We start from the raw sequence: 15,599 nt of genomic DNA, 5'->3' as shown, positions 1-15,599 counted from the left end.
TGCATACAAAATGAGGATTATAAACACAGGTTAATTACACACTAATCACATGGGAATGGAGCTTACTTAGGATTCTTTATTGTCACATGCTTCCCAATGGAAATAACATGCATTTTGCCAATAGGAATCAAATGAATGTAACATATTATGGATATATAACATTGATCTGAAGCCTCCCTGTTTGAATTTTGATTGAAATATTAGTTCCAGGAATAGTTGATTAGCAATCTAACCCCAGCCAGTAAAACATGAATATTCTCCCCCACATAGATATTCTCTAAGGTGTATAAGGAGTGATATGCATCAAGTACCAGTTTGAATAAGGTGTGTAAGATATGTTTACGTACTAGTTTGTATAGACTTATAGAGCCAGCAGCAACTTCAGAAATTATCTTATTTAACTCCCACTCACCACTTTATAGATGAGAAGATAACCGCACAGGCCAGGAGCTTGCTACTTAGTTGCTGTATGTCCTTGAGCAAGTCTCCTTTCTCTGGACCTCATCTTCGATGGGAGCAAGAACACCACATATTTTGAAGGGATGATGAGAAGATGTTTGGTTCAGTATGAATAAATGTGCCTGGCATGTTACACTGGCACTTCCAAAGATTTAGTCCTCGCTATCATCAAACACTATTCATTAAACCAAGTAAGCACAGCGGGCTGCCAGGCCCTAAGCAAGGAGGAAGCAGGGACGATAATGAGCTTTGCTCACATTAGGGGTTTTGTCTTGTAACAAGTCAGTTTTTACCAGCAGGTAATCTTATTCACAAAATCCATTAAGTCATCTGCCTCAGCAGCCAAACAACTCCTTCCCCTGGGAACTTTCAGTAAACTCTTACCCCGTATTTTGAAACACTTTAGTTTGCACACTCCTCTTCTCAGTCCTCAACAAGCTCTGACATTCTCAAATCAACAATGTCCAACAGAAACACAGTACAGGGGCCAGTGTGTTGGTGCAGCAGGTTAAGCCACAGCTTGCAATGCCAGCATCCCATATCGGAGCACCAGTTTAGATCCTAGCTGCCTGCTTCTGATTCAGCTTCCTGCTAATGCACTTGATAAGGCAAAAGAAGATGGTCCAAGCACTTGGGCCCTTGCCACCTACATGGAAGACTCAGATGGAATTCCAGCCTCCTGTCTTCAGCTATGAACCTGGCTCTCAGAGTCATTTGGGGAATGAACCAGTGGATGGAAGATCTCCCCTCTTCCCAACCCTGCCTCCCCATCACTCTGCCTTTCAAATAAGTAAATAAATAAATCTTCACAAAAGCAAGAAAGAAAAAAGAACAAGGCAGTCCACATTTCTAATTTCAAATTTGTGGTAGCCACATTCCAAAAGTAAAACACAACAGAAGAGATTAATTTTAGTCATATATTTTTTTGAACTCAACAAATCGAAAACATTACCAGTTCAACATGCAAATCAATATGAGGGCCCAGCACTGTGGCACAGTAGGTTAATCCTCCATCTGTGGTACCCAGCATCCCATATGGGCGCCAGTTCTAGTTCCGGCTGTTCCTCTTCCAATCCAGCTCTCTGCTATGGCCTGTGAAAGCAGTACAAGATGGCCCAAATCCTTGGGCCCCTGCACCCGTGCGGGAGAACCAGAAGAAGCTCCTGGCTCTTGGTCTCAGATCAACCCAGCTCTGGCCGTTGTGGCCATTTGAGTGAACCAGTGGATGGAAGACCTCTCTCTCTGTCTCTCTCTCTCTCTCACTGTCTGGAAATCTACCTCTCAAATAAATAATAAATAAAATCTTTTTTTAAATCAATGAGGCTGGCGCCATGGCTCACTTGGCTAATCCTCCACCTGCGGCGCTGGCTCCCCGGGTTCTAGACCCGGTTGGGGTGCCGGATTCTGTCCTGGTTGCTCTTCTTCCAGTCCAGCTCTCTGCTGTGGCCCAGAAGGGCAGTGGAGGATGGCCCAAGTGCTTGGGCCCTGCACCCACATGGGAGAGCAGGAGGAAGCACCTGGCTCTTGGCTTCAGATTGGTGCAGCGCGCTGGCCATAGCGGCCATTTGGGGAGTGAACCAATGGAAGGAAGACCTTTCTCTCTGTCTCTCTCTCTCACTGTCCAATTCTGCCTGTCAAAAAAAATAATAATAATAAAATCAATATGAAAATGACCAGTGAGATTCTCGATTATCCCTTTTCTTCCACACTGTTTTCACAATCCCCAGGTTGTGGACACTCCGAGCACATCAGATAGGGACCAGTCACAAGGCAGGTGCTCACTAGCCACTGCAGCTTGTAGCTACCATATTGAAAAGTCAAACAGGTCTCCAGCCTGGCAGGGTGACCCTGTTGACTAATAAAGTAAACTAAGGAAAAGTAGCTGGATAACTCTCCATGATATTAAAGAACATGGAACCCAACAATCATATCTGAGCACATGTTTGGAGGAGGGAACACTAGCAACAGAAGTGACAGTTGGGCAATACCAGTAGGGTTATATGAAAAGGAAATCAGAAAACAAGTACTCAAAAAGAGGTATTTCTGGGAAGGTCATCCTTTTCTATATTGTCTAGCGTGAAATAAGGAAACTGATAATATATCTACACAAGTGGGAATTTTATAGTGCACTGTTCTCATGATCCCTTTATTCTAAAATACAGAGACTGGGATATTTCATCCTAAGAGCTGAATGTGGTATTTCTCCCTTAGGAAGACAGATGGTAGAGCAGGCTATCGGACTAAATTATCACATTTCTTCTCACAGTGTGGCTGTGCCTCGTGGGGTTTATGGGTCACCGTGCAGAGGTGAACTGCATGCAACAGGTTGCTTGGCATAAATTTCTCCATAATATTTTACATAATTACCCAGCTGGCCAGATTTCAGTCTCTCAGGCCTCATGTTCCATGTTCTTCTCTTCTTGCTTTGGTTCTTCTTTCTCAATGTAAACGCAGGGGCTCCTTCATGTCTCAGACTAAAAGCTGGAAGGGACGGATGCCCAGAAGTCTACCCTCCCTCAGCAGCCCCTCTAACCAGCGAGCAGGCATGGTCTTGCTTAGCCTCATGACTCCTTCTTCTTCTTCTATTTTTCTTTTTAGTTATTTACTTACTTGAAAGTCTGAATTAGAGAGAGAGAGAGAAAGAGGCAGAGAGAGAGGTCTCCCATCTACTGGTTCACTCCCCAAATGGCCACAAAGGTTGGGGCTGGGCCAGGTTTAAGCCAGAAGCTTCTCCAGGTCTCCCATGTGGGTGCAGGGGCCCAAAGACCTGGGTCATCTTCCGCTGCCCTCCTAAGTGCATTAGCAGGGAGCTCGATGGGAAGTAGAGCAGCCAGGACTCAAACTCAAGCCTACATGGGATGCCTGCTTTGCAGACAGCAGTTTAACCTGTTGTGCCATAGCACTGACTCCACAACTCCTTCTTATCCAGAAAGCCACAGATGAATGCCATGGCCAGCCCACTGAGCTTCTGTGAGCAAAGGCAACCACCATCTTTCTCGGTTAGAGCTCTGTTCTCAGGGTCTCATTGCTCCATTGCCTTCCTTCCCTTCATTCCCATCCCTTCACTGCCCCTGGAAAGGCCTCGTCCCTCTTTCAGGACCTCTGGTGCACTATGACAACTCCTTTGCTAGGGACTGAATGACACAAAGTCTGAGCACTACATACAACCAAGAGAGACAGGCAGGCAGTGTGCTGAATTATTTTCCAGAGATCAGTTCTGAAACATAAAAGTGTAAGATCATGATTTCCTAATAAATATTGAAAACTACTTCCTTTACCCATGGAAGATTTCACAGTTTTGCTTAAGATACAGTTTATAAGGAGAAGTGTGTGTATCTGTGTTGTGTGTATGTGTGGTGACACACCTATTTGTTTGTTTCTAAACAGTAACTCTCACTATCATACTAGGTGAGCTAATTGGTTAGAAAGCCAATCAAAACATCTGGATCACCCTTACTTTTCACTACTTGGATTGCATTTCCTGATCATTAAAGCTTAATGGTCCCACCTAGGTAGCAACAGAATGCACATACAGGTTGAATACTCCACATCTAAAACTCTTGGTATGATATGAGAAGTGTTTGGGAATTGGGATGTTCTTTTCTTTTCATTTGTAGACTTCAGATTTTGGAATATCTGCATAAGCATAATGAGGAATCTTGGGGATAGCACCCAAGCTTAACATGAAAATTTTATATATACTTTAGATACCTAGACCTGAAGATAATTTTATAAAGGCCTTCAGTGTGCCTGTGATTTTTTTTTTCAATTTATTTATTTGACAGGTAGAGTTAGATAGAGAGAGAGAGAAAGAGAGACAGAGATAAAGGTCTTCCTCCCGTTGGTTCACTTCCCAAATGGCTGCTACAGCCGGCGTTGTGCTGATCCGGAGCCAGGAGCCAGGTGCTTCCTCCTGGTCTCCCATGCGGGTGCAGGGCCCAAGCACTTGGGCCATCCTCCACTGCCCTCCCGGGCCACAGCAGAGAGCTGGACTGGAAGAGGAGCAACCGGGACTAGAACCCGGCGCCCATATGGCATGCCGGCTCCACAGGCAGATTAGCCTAGTGAGCCATGGTGCCAGCCCCATGCCTGTGTTTTGACCTGAAACTTGTCAAACAACATCAGGTATAGAATTTTCCAATTTTGGATTAATGCCAGGGCTCAAAAAAGTTGGATTTTGGAGGATTTTAGATCTGGGATTTTCGAGTTAGGGATGCTCAAACTGTACTAAATATCTGGGAATCAGGTTAAAATGTTGGTTATGATTCAATAGGCCTAGGATGAGCCTGAGATTCTGCATTCTGAGAAAGCTTCCAAGAACTGCTGACACTGTGAGCCTACAGGACCCACTGTGGATAGCAAGGCCACAGCTCACATCTGGTGCATGGCCACAGACAGATCAGGATGTACACACATGACATGTCTGCTTTCCTAGTAAGTAAACCTTTAGGAGCACATTCTTTTTAATGTATTGTTCTTATTATAATTTTAAACAGAGTCTGTTGAGTCCATGAAGAAAAGGTTACGATAGATCGCTTACATTAGTAGTTCTAGTCTCAGCAACTGATGGTAGTGACCAGTGATTTCATGGATGGGCCACTTGTGGATCGATGTGCTATCTACATGGCTGAGTGAGAACCCTACCTGCAGTTCCAGCTCTCTGCCTTCCACTCAGTGGGATTAGAACTTTACTCTAGGCTTGCACCTTACTGTCAACATCCAACTAGACAAAAATTTTATGTTGAGGATATAATTCAAACCAATTTCCCTTAGTTTTACATTTGGAAGCTTAAGAATAATTTCTTGCTTTCCTGATGGCCTTGAATTCAGATTTCTATGTACCTCTAGTATAAACTGACCATCCCTAATCAGAAAACTTAAAATCCAAAATGCTCCAAAATCCAAAACTGTTTGAGGACTGACTTGACACCACAGGTGGAAAATTCATATTGCCCACATGGATGGCTGAGACCTCTTCTTTCTGATAGTTCAATGTACAAACTTTATTTCATACAAAAAGTTATTGAAAATATTAAGTGAAATTACCTTCAGACCATGTATAAGGGTTATGTGAAACATAAATACATTTTGTTTTTAGCCTCAGATCTCATCCCCAAGATATCTCATTAGATAGATTAAGAGATAAGCAAATATTTCAAAAAAAAAAAAAAGACACTGAATCACTTCTAGTCCCAAACATTTTGGGAGAAAGGACACTAAACTCGTATAAGTAAATTTATTTCTAGCCCTTGCTAGGATCTGCAGGTTTCTAATATGTTCCCCATTTTTGATGATGTACCTTGGTATTGATCCTCAGGATGCTGACTTCTAAAACACAACACCCTCATGTCAAACACCCTGGGATGGCAGACCCCACTGTGCCCTCAATAGCAATTTGTTCCCATAAACCTGACCATTATCATTGCTTATATTTTGCCTTCTTTTCCCATACAATAAACTCATCTAACAGGAGCTTGGCCTGGCTGGTGACACCATATTTTAAGCTTTGCTATGATGCATTTAGCAATGGGATTCAGTACAATTTTCCCATTCCTACTTCCAAAGAGGGAAACCCAGTTTCTGATTACAAAATAAACTTTTCTATTTTTATTCATCCTCAAGCTAATAATGCATGCCTTATGGATAACACCCTAAACTCCATTTAGTAGATCAATGCATGCAACCCCATGGTATTCTCTAGAGTATTTGGACATTCCTGTTTGATTAAAAAAAAAAATCTTCAAATTTCCTCCCCTAACTCATTTAATTCCAATCTGATCTTACAGTCATTAGATATTAGAGCCTTAAATAATTATAACCATTGAGTACTTTTCAGAAGTAGAAATACAACTACTATGCTTTCACTGTGATGGTGTGAGGTTACTCATTGCTACCTAGAAATCAATTGTTCAAACCTGACCATCACCCTATCAGGAAAAATATCCTGTAAGATGCCTGTGACCGACACTCTTGTTCATAACATATCCCTTAGAAATACAAAGCCCGTAGGGACATGCTTCCTAATTGATACTACAATAATAGCTTCCATTATTGTTAATTGCTTAGGAAAGTCTTCTGGAATTGACCTACATTTTCAAAAATGACTGCTATTAATTTTACTTTTGTAAAACAGGTAATTAATGAGCTGCAAGTCTATGAAAACATAAGAAACCTTTACAAATCCTCCAGTTGCCTCACTGAAGAATCATTTCCTCGTCACTGACACAATGATGCAGTGACTTTGGCACCAACAATGACAGAAGTTATGGGGGATCATTTTGTTATTGTTACAGCTACAACTGCTACCTTTGCTTTGATTATTAACTCTCTGCTACTGTGGGAACAACAACAAAAAAGACCTGAAAAGTATTGAGCCCCAGACAGAGATCTTTATTCATGACTATTATCTGAGTTGCAGAAAAAAAGTCAGACTGCTTTTTCCATGGATGAAATCTCTCAGATTGTTGGTTCAGAAAGGTGACTTTGCCTTGCTTAAATGTACTGCAGTTAATGGGAAGTCAAACTAAAGTCATCTCAAATCTTTTTTCTAAGTCATACTCACTGCAGATCCTACGTCTCTGTGTGCGTGATTTTCTGGCTGAGTAATTCTCACTCACCCCACATGCTGCCCACTGCTCTGTTGGTTACAAAAGGATTCCCCTGACAGGGAAATATGGCATGTGCATAAATTAAACAGAAGAAGTAGAACTGATTCAAACAGCCTTCTCATGAATCATGAAGATGGGAAAATAGTTCAACATACTTGGTTCAGATACTCTTAAAATAGAGGTTTAAATTTTTTTTAATTTAAAATCTGAAATGTTGGCATCAGTTGGAAAACTGTTCAGCTTCTCAAGAAGCTTTCTAACATCCTGGAATCCAAGCGGTCCCCACCAGGAAAGGTTAGTGTAACGCTCTCTTCTTCTAGCAGAGTGTAACATATCCTTATTCTTTAACAAGCACAGACCTGGATACAGTATCTTTGAATAGAGTTTAAATTCAATTTCCAGCATTATTAAATCAGTGACAGTGTAACCCAGGACAAGCTTTTAATTTAAAAGCAAATCTAGCTCTGGCAACCGTCTTCTCATTGCCATAATGGATGATTCTTTCAAAGCCTGGGAGGCATTGTTCTTATTTGTTAATCACAGCCCTCCAGCTGTGCATACCTCCCTACATCCACTGAAATGTGGATGACAATTTTAGCTTTCTGAGTCTATATGGTGTATATCATGGAATTTGCGATACAGAACACTTTAACATCGGTTTCAGATACTTAGATATTCATTTTAACAAAAATGGTTTTATTTGACTTCAACTAAATATGTTTTCCCACTGACATTCTATGACCCTTTCCCATCACTTTAGCCTTATGGTACAGTTCAGTTCACCTCTAGGGAGTTCCTGCACTTATTTATTTCCATGTGAATGCTGTATTAGTTTCATATGTGTACTAGACGTGGAATTAATGTTTTATGATGAAAGGCTACAAACTTTCTTCAAGTGAACAGATAGAAGCGCAAACACCTCAGATCATTCTACATATGCATATTCTCAGACAGTCCAAGTGTAGGTAGTAATTAAATGAAAACATCCATCCCAAAGCTTCCTCAATGTAATTATGAATTTTATGTGTCAAAAGCTGACTAAATTAAAAAATATCTAGAAGCTTGGGAAAATATTATTTTGGGTGTGTCTGTGAGGTTGTTTCCAAACAAGATTAGCTTGTGAATCTGAGTGGACATGGTGGGAAGACAGCCTTTGCTGTGGGCAGTATCATCGACAAGCTGGAGGTCTGGAGAGAATAAATGTGGGCGAATTGGTCTATCTGAGAGCTGGGAAAGGTTGGTCTCCTGCCTTGGACATCAGAACTCCAAGCTTGTAGCCTTTGGACTCCAGGACTTAGGCTAGTTGCCACTTGCTGGGGGGCTGCTCCTCCCTGCAAAGGACCTGCCATGGGACTTCCTTCCCATCTCCTCACACAGCCTATCAATTCTGTCCCTCTAAAGAGTCCTGGCTGACACAACCATTCTGAACATTGTAGCAGCAAGAATAGGAATAGGAAATTGTGCTTCTAGATGCATTTTTCTCAGAGGGAAAATTTCCTAACACTGGCAATCTACAAAAAGGGCTAGGGTGATGTTTTCTATCCTCTCTTCTAAACAGTATTGCATGTTTTCTGATTCACTTTACACTAGAAAATCAAAGAAGCAACTATGCAGCAGATGTAGCTATAGTCTCGTAAAGATGAATAATGCCTGTTTTATACACAGATCAGTAAACATTTATGGACATGTATTCCATAGCCACTAGAGTAACTTCAGACCCATGGTCTGCCTTCCTGACCCATCACATCATTAGCTACAAAGGACACTATGAAGTAGTGGCATGAGGTCACTTCTTAAGGTGATCAGATTCACACAATGCCACTCAAGAGAATATTTCCTGTTGGGAATTAATGACTGTGATTTCCCCTGGAATCCAATAACATATTAGAACTAGGCTACAAAATCACACTTGATTAAAAACAAACTTCCTCATGACCACACTGCACCTTGCATTTGATAATGCATGAGAAAAATAAATCTGATTCTAATTCTGAGCCTTGTTCCCATAAGGTTAGACCACACAAATGTCTACAAGTCAAAAATATGTGTTAATTACATCAGTCAGTGAATTCATGAAAACCAGAATTATTCCATTTATCTGTTACAAAGTGATTGGCATTATTTAAATTCATAGGAAGGTAGACTATTTCATTCAAACTGTAAAATTTGGAATGTATATAATAGCAAGTTGTGTACTTGGATATTCAATCATTAAGGAAATTTTTGTAAGTGATTGAGCACTTTCAAGGCTACTGCCCCAAAGATTTGTGGACACTGCTCAAAACTGATGGAATACATTTATGTAGATACTACAGTCAACTGCTATGTCAAGACAGTCTCTGATATTCAGTAGCAGAGTAATATAAACCTAAAATTTTTCTTTACCCTTGTGAAACAAACAGTTCATGGTTCAATCAAATGGAAACAATTTACAATCTTTGCAGTAGCTATTACAAAGATACTACATAGACATATCCACCACAGAGCTATCCACCACCTCGAGTTATGCACAATTTCTTCCAATTCACACAGAAACCCAAGTAAGTGCACAAAGAACTATCTGATCGCATATGAATTTATATCTGCTATATCTCTGAGTTAAGTCAGAGATTTAAATACCAAGCCAAGCACTCAGGGGTGATGTATGGATTTGTGATGCTCTAGGGAAGACACTGGGTCCATAAACCAATGAATATATTATATAGTGACACATCTGTTGTATTGCAAGGAAAAGCATTCCACGTCATCCACAAAAAGACAAAGGTCAGTACACTATGTATATAATGATGAAAACTGTCATAAAATCTCAGGGCTGGAAGGTGCTCTTCTGATGCAAACCTCTCCATGACAGTGAAAGTCCTTCCAGCACACCCTTACCTTGTTTTTCAAACTAGGCTTAGACATTCTAATTATGGGGAACTCAATGTTTCTTAGACATTAGTTGATCTATAGGTATCCTTTGGCTATTTTTTTAAAAAATCCTTTCTTACATCAACTCAAAATATCTTCCCTGCAGTGTTTGGCCTACCAGTTAAGCCACAAGATTGAGAGGACTGTAGCCCTTAACAGAGCACCTGGACTTGATCTCTGGCCCCAGCTCCTGACTCCAGCTACCTGCCAACGCAGACCCTGGGAGGCAGCAGTGATGATTCAAGTAATTACGTCTGCCACCCATATGGAAAATCTGGATTGTGTTCCCAGATTCTAGCTCCCCACTTCAGCCTTGACTCAGTACTGGCTATTGCAGGTACTTGGGGAGTGAATCACCAAATGAGAAATTTCTCACAATCTCTCTATGTGTATGCATTTCTTTCTCTAATATTAAAGAATCTATTCCTTATAGGTACCTTCTATTTTGTCCCAAAGTGTCTATGAAAAATCCAATGCCTCTTCCCCATGACAATTCCTCAATACCTACCAGAGAGCTCTCAAATTTTCATCAACCATTTTTTTCATATTGCTTTCCTCTCCCACATCAGTACTAACTCCAGGTTAGATGTGCACCAAACTATGTGACCTAAAGAAGAAAGCATTTACAATTCTCTGTCTTAATTTCCACATATGCAAAATGGAAGTGCTACTTCAGAGATCATTCTGAGGATCAAATAAGAGAGAGAATGTGGAAGCTCTCTGGAAATTTTAAAATGCTTTAGAAATACAGGGGCCATGTATCTGTGTCAGGACCCTCAAGTTTCAGTAAGGTGCTAATGATCCTGTCCTAAGGGAAAATGCTTCAAAAAGGAACTGAAAACAAAATGTTGTTGAAAATTTAATTTAGTATTATATTTACAATGAAAAATTGCAATTAATCTGCTTTTCTGAAAAACAACTCTCCACCACATTGGGTCTTTGTCCTAGTAATAAATAAACACAAACTCTGTGAAGACAATGAATTTCTGTGTATGGAAAGACAAAATTGAGCCAGAGAAATTGATGATATAAACCCTGAAACTTTCAATGTTCTGCCATTCCTTTCAATAATACACTGTTATAGGCCTTTTGTTAACAAGGCTCACTCCTTACAATCTTTCAATGTGTCTTCCATGCCTTCGAAAGAAAATCTAAAATTGTTTCATCATCCAGCCCAACTAATTCTCCATCTTCACCTCTCAATAGCCTCCAATCCTCACTGTATAGTTAAAGCACACACTTAACCTGCCTTGTTCTTTCTTGTGCCTCTGCCTTTGTGCTTATTGAATTCAAGCTCTAAAGACAATGTCACTGTTTACTAAGAGCTTTGTCTCATCATTCAAACGCTTGCTCACATGTCTCCTCCAGAGAGCCTTTCCAGAACTACCAGGGTGGTTAGAGTTTCCTGATCACATCATAGTGCTTCAATTAGTCTGTTTTCAATACTGTAATACTATAATGAAATATCTGAGACTAGCTACATCATAAATAAAAGCAGGTTGTTTGGATCTCAGTTTGGGGGATGGGAAGTCCAAAGTGTTGGCTCTAGGGATGGCTTCCTTGGCTACACCGCATCATGCCTGATGACATCACAGTGGCAGAAGCATATGCAAGAGAGAGAGAGATTATATGATAGGAACAGAATCCAGAGAGCCACCAGGGTCCCATGAGAACTCCATTAATCTCTTCCAAGAGTATGTCCATAATGACCTAATGACCTTCAGCAAGGCTCCACCTGTTAAAGGTCCCACCACTACTCAACATTGACACAATGGAGCCAAGCACATGAGCCTTTTGGGGATACCTTTAAGCCACATCCAAATCTTAGCAGTGCTCATTTCCTTCTATTGAAATAGTTTACTTTTCTGTATTCCTCACTAGGTAGCAGATTCCTTAACAAAGTGTATTTTATTCACCAGGAGATAATTAGTATCTAGTGCAATGCATTACATAGAATAGGTACTCAATATATGTTGAATGATAAAGGAACTAATATGCAGAAAAACAGAACATAAATATAAAGAAAATAACCATTTGATAAACCCAGCAAATGATACCGGTCTTACTGGACCTATATCAGCATTCAGGACTAACTCAGAAATAATAAAGCACTTTTTCTTTTTCTTTTTTTCCTTCTGTTTAAAATTTTGAGAGGCAGAGACATAGAGAACTCCCATTCAATGACTTACTCCCCAATTGCCTGCAACACCTAGGGCTGAGTCAGGGCTGAAGCCAGAAACCAGGAATTCAATCCAGGTCTCCAACGTGGCTAGCAGAGATACAACTCCTTGAGCCATCATCACTACCTCCAAGGGTCTGCATTAGCAGGAAGCTGCAGTAGGGAGCCACAGCCAGTTATCACACCAAGACACTCTGATGTGGGATGCAGGCATCTTAACCAATGTCTTAACTGGTATTATAACCACTAGCCTAAACACTGGCCCTTAAAGCACTTTTTTCAATAGTTAAAGATGTATTCTCTGTTTTTTTCTCTATTTCCCTACTACTTCTTTATCGCTAGAACCTCTTTATCACTTGCAAATAATTTATTGCATAATCTCATACATAAGGCTATTTAATCATTAACACCCACTGCAAGATCATGTAACCTTGGTTGTCCAAATAGTGCAGAAAGAGGAGCACTGGACTTAGGATCAGACAGAAAGCCCTGTTCTATGATTTGACTACTGCCACCTAATTGGAAAGATCCCCTCACCTGTCTAAATTACAGCTCTCTTTCCCTCTGCCAACCACAGTGATGGTAAGTTATTATTTTTATATATCATTGTCATTCTTATACAAATGGACATTTGGTGGTAGCCAACTGAGCCATAAAAGTATAAACATTATGGTAAAATAGGCCTAATTTTGAATCCTAACTATACCACATTAACAACTGAGCAACCTTCTGCCAGTTAACCTCTCTGAGTCAGGTTTTTCACAGAGAGAGATTGATCATTTCCTCTTGGATTAGTGTAAAACTAAGAGATCAGGAGCATAAAAACATTTGTAGATTTTTATAGTGCCAAATAAAATCATTATTATATTTGTTTGGACAGGTTTAAGAATGGAATAGAATAATGTTTCTCAAAGTGCTTTGTATTCAGCATCATTACAAGATTATTTAACAGGTGTGCCTTTAAAAAATATTGACAGTTGAATTTTAACTTATTAAAGGCTGAGGGGGTGGGCATTGTGGCATAGTAGTTAAGTCACTTGGGGAGCCTGTATCCCATAGCAGAGTGCTGATTAAAGTCCAGGCTACTCTGCTTAGGAAGATAGATCTTTCTCTTCCTCTCTCCCATCCACCCCCACCCCGCCCCAGGTGAAAACGAGCAAACTTTTAAAAACAAAGAAAAATAAATGTCCTGAGAAGTCCTGTTGTGGCAAGATCAGCTGACCATAATTTAACTTAACATTTTCCCAATTTATCTGAACATGGAACATCCTTTAATACCCTGTGGAATATCAAGTATGACAAGAGTAGAACACACTGTTCTTCCACCATACCTTTCTTGTATGACTCTCATGACAGAAACTTAGAAACAATACCCAAAATAGTAAAATCAGTGAAAATACTCCCCACTCTATATGTATTGACTTATTGTTTATAATTGTCATATTTGCTAGAAAACAACTAAAAGGAGGGCTGGCATTGTGGTGCAACCGGTTATGCTGCCTGGTGCTATGCAAGCATCCCATATGAGTGCCAGTTCATTTCGGGTTGGTCCACTTCTGATCCAGTTCCCTGCTAATGTAACTGGGAAGGCAATGGAAGATGACTCAAATGCTTAGGTACCTGTCACTCACGTGGGAGACCCAGATTGAATTCCAAGCCCCTGCCTTCAGTCTGGTCCAGCAATGGCCGTTGTGCCCATTTGGTGGGTGAACCAGGGGATGGAAGATTCTCTCTCTCTCTCTCTCTCTCTCTCTTTGTTTCTCCCTCTCTCTCTATAACTCTGCTATATCAAGCAAATAAACAAAGCTTTAAAAATATATTTACACACACACACACACACACACAAACAAGGTACATACACAAACATGAGAAATTCAAGTTGAATTATAAGATTATATTTTATAACTCTGTATCAAAGAAACATTTGGGTATAACTGACCATAAGCATGAAGACTAAAAACTGTTCTAATTGATTATTTGTGATTCCTACTGGCTGAGCTGACTGTAAGCAATTTTGGGAATCATACTAAAAAAAAAAAAAAAAAAGAGGTATTTTCTCTCTCATTCATAGGCCCAGTTCTTCTAAAGGCCTAATTGTTCTTTTCAGACAGTAGCAAAAGTTCACTTCATTATTTCAAATGGCTCTTTCCTGACTTTACCTCCTGTGCCTTTAAAAGCTACTATTAATTTCCTATTAGTAAATTTTAATTAAAATAAATATGTGTCATTGCTGTCAGCAATTGCATTTGTAATACATGTATAAATATATGCAAATCTTCTCCACAACGACTCAAACAATTATTTCTGAACAAGCAAACACTTTGATGTCATTTCAAAAGATTTTTGGTCTATAAAATTTTTGTCTGGCTATCCCTAAAATAACCAGGACTTCATGGAAATACAATGAACAGTTAGCAACTTAGCAAGTCTATTTTATTGATCCAAAAAGTAGCATGCTAAAACATGAATAATGACTTCTGAGTTTTGAAGTACTCAGCACCTTGGTTTTTCTGCACTATTTGTGTACCATGCATGAAAAGAAAAGCTAGAAGAGGTAGAGGGGCACGACTAACATAGGAAATCACAATTGTCTTAACAATAATTTGACATGAGTTATATTTCATCAGCTTATTATCAAAGATGCATCTACTCCCCAAACCTTCATTTAAATATTCAACTCTCAGAGAAACTGGAACACATTAGCATGCATCTGAGTGTTGAAGTCCATAATCTTTCTTATCTCTTAAATTTCCAACATTAGACTAAAGTGCTTTTTAAACATGTTAAAAAGAAACAATGAGACTGATTAGTTTTACATCATGCTTCCACCATGTTACCCTCTCCCAAAAATCTTAATCAGAATCCAATAACAATTCAATGAGATGATCATTCACACTTGCATACTATAGGCACATTTTCTGTAAATGTTGACAAACATCTGATAATATTTCTAACAATAATGCTTCCTCCTAGGCGATCATGCATTATCAGAATAACTTGAAAACCTCTAAGAAAAGACTTCAGAAATGCTTAACAAACAGGATGGCACGACCACAGCTTCTCTAAGGTTTGGGTCAGTGAATGCATTTGTGGGGCAGCCTGTGGTTTCCTTTCTGCAATCAACCTTACCCTTCTTTCCACCCACTCAATGACTTTTCTCTATGGCCAGTTGACCCAGTAGTTGGAGTCTCACTGTGAAGCTTTTAAAGTTTCTTTATCTTCCCTACTTATTTCTCACTTGTTACATAGTTTCCTAAGAAAATAAGCATTACTTTCAATTGGGAAAATATTTGCTTGGAAAGTATAATAACTGCAACTATAATTAAAGTAAGTTCTTCAGTTCATAGAATTTGATCTCGGATTTTTCATGAGGTGTCAATCTGTAAGAAATGCGAAGTTTTTCAGCTAATAGAATCGAGAAGTATTTGGATTATTTACATAAA

The 15,599-nt window shown here is 39.7% G+C and overlaps 1 protein-coding gene and 1 pseudogene across 2 annotated transcripts in view; both read right to left on the bottom strand.

The window, feature by feature from the left end:
• Window positions 1-15,599, bottom strand: part of XKR4 (XK related 4) — a 496,677-nt gene that overhangs the window by 477,609 nt on the left and 3,469 nt on the right. The gene's annotated exons all lie outside the window — the stretch shown is intronic.
• LOC127490710 (isopentenyl-diphosphate Delta-isomerase 1-like) overlaps window positions 1-15,599 on the bottom strand; it is a 37,876-nt pseudogene extending 22,277 nt beyond the window's left edge.

The sequence above is a fragment of the Oryctolagus cuniculus genome, chromosome 6 (genome assembly GCF_964237555.1).
Source record: "Oryctolagus cuniculus chromosome 6, mOryCun1.1, whole genome shotgun sequence".
Taxonomy (NCBI): domain Eukaryota; kingdom Metazoa; phylum Chordata; class Mammalia; order Lagomorpha; family Leporidae; genus Oryctolagus; species Oryctolagus cuniculus.
This window is presented reverse-complemented; position numbering and strand designations above follow the sequence as displayed.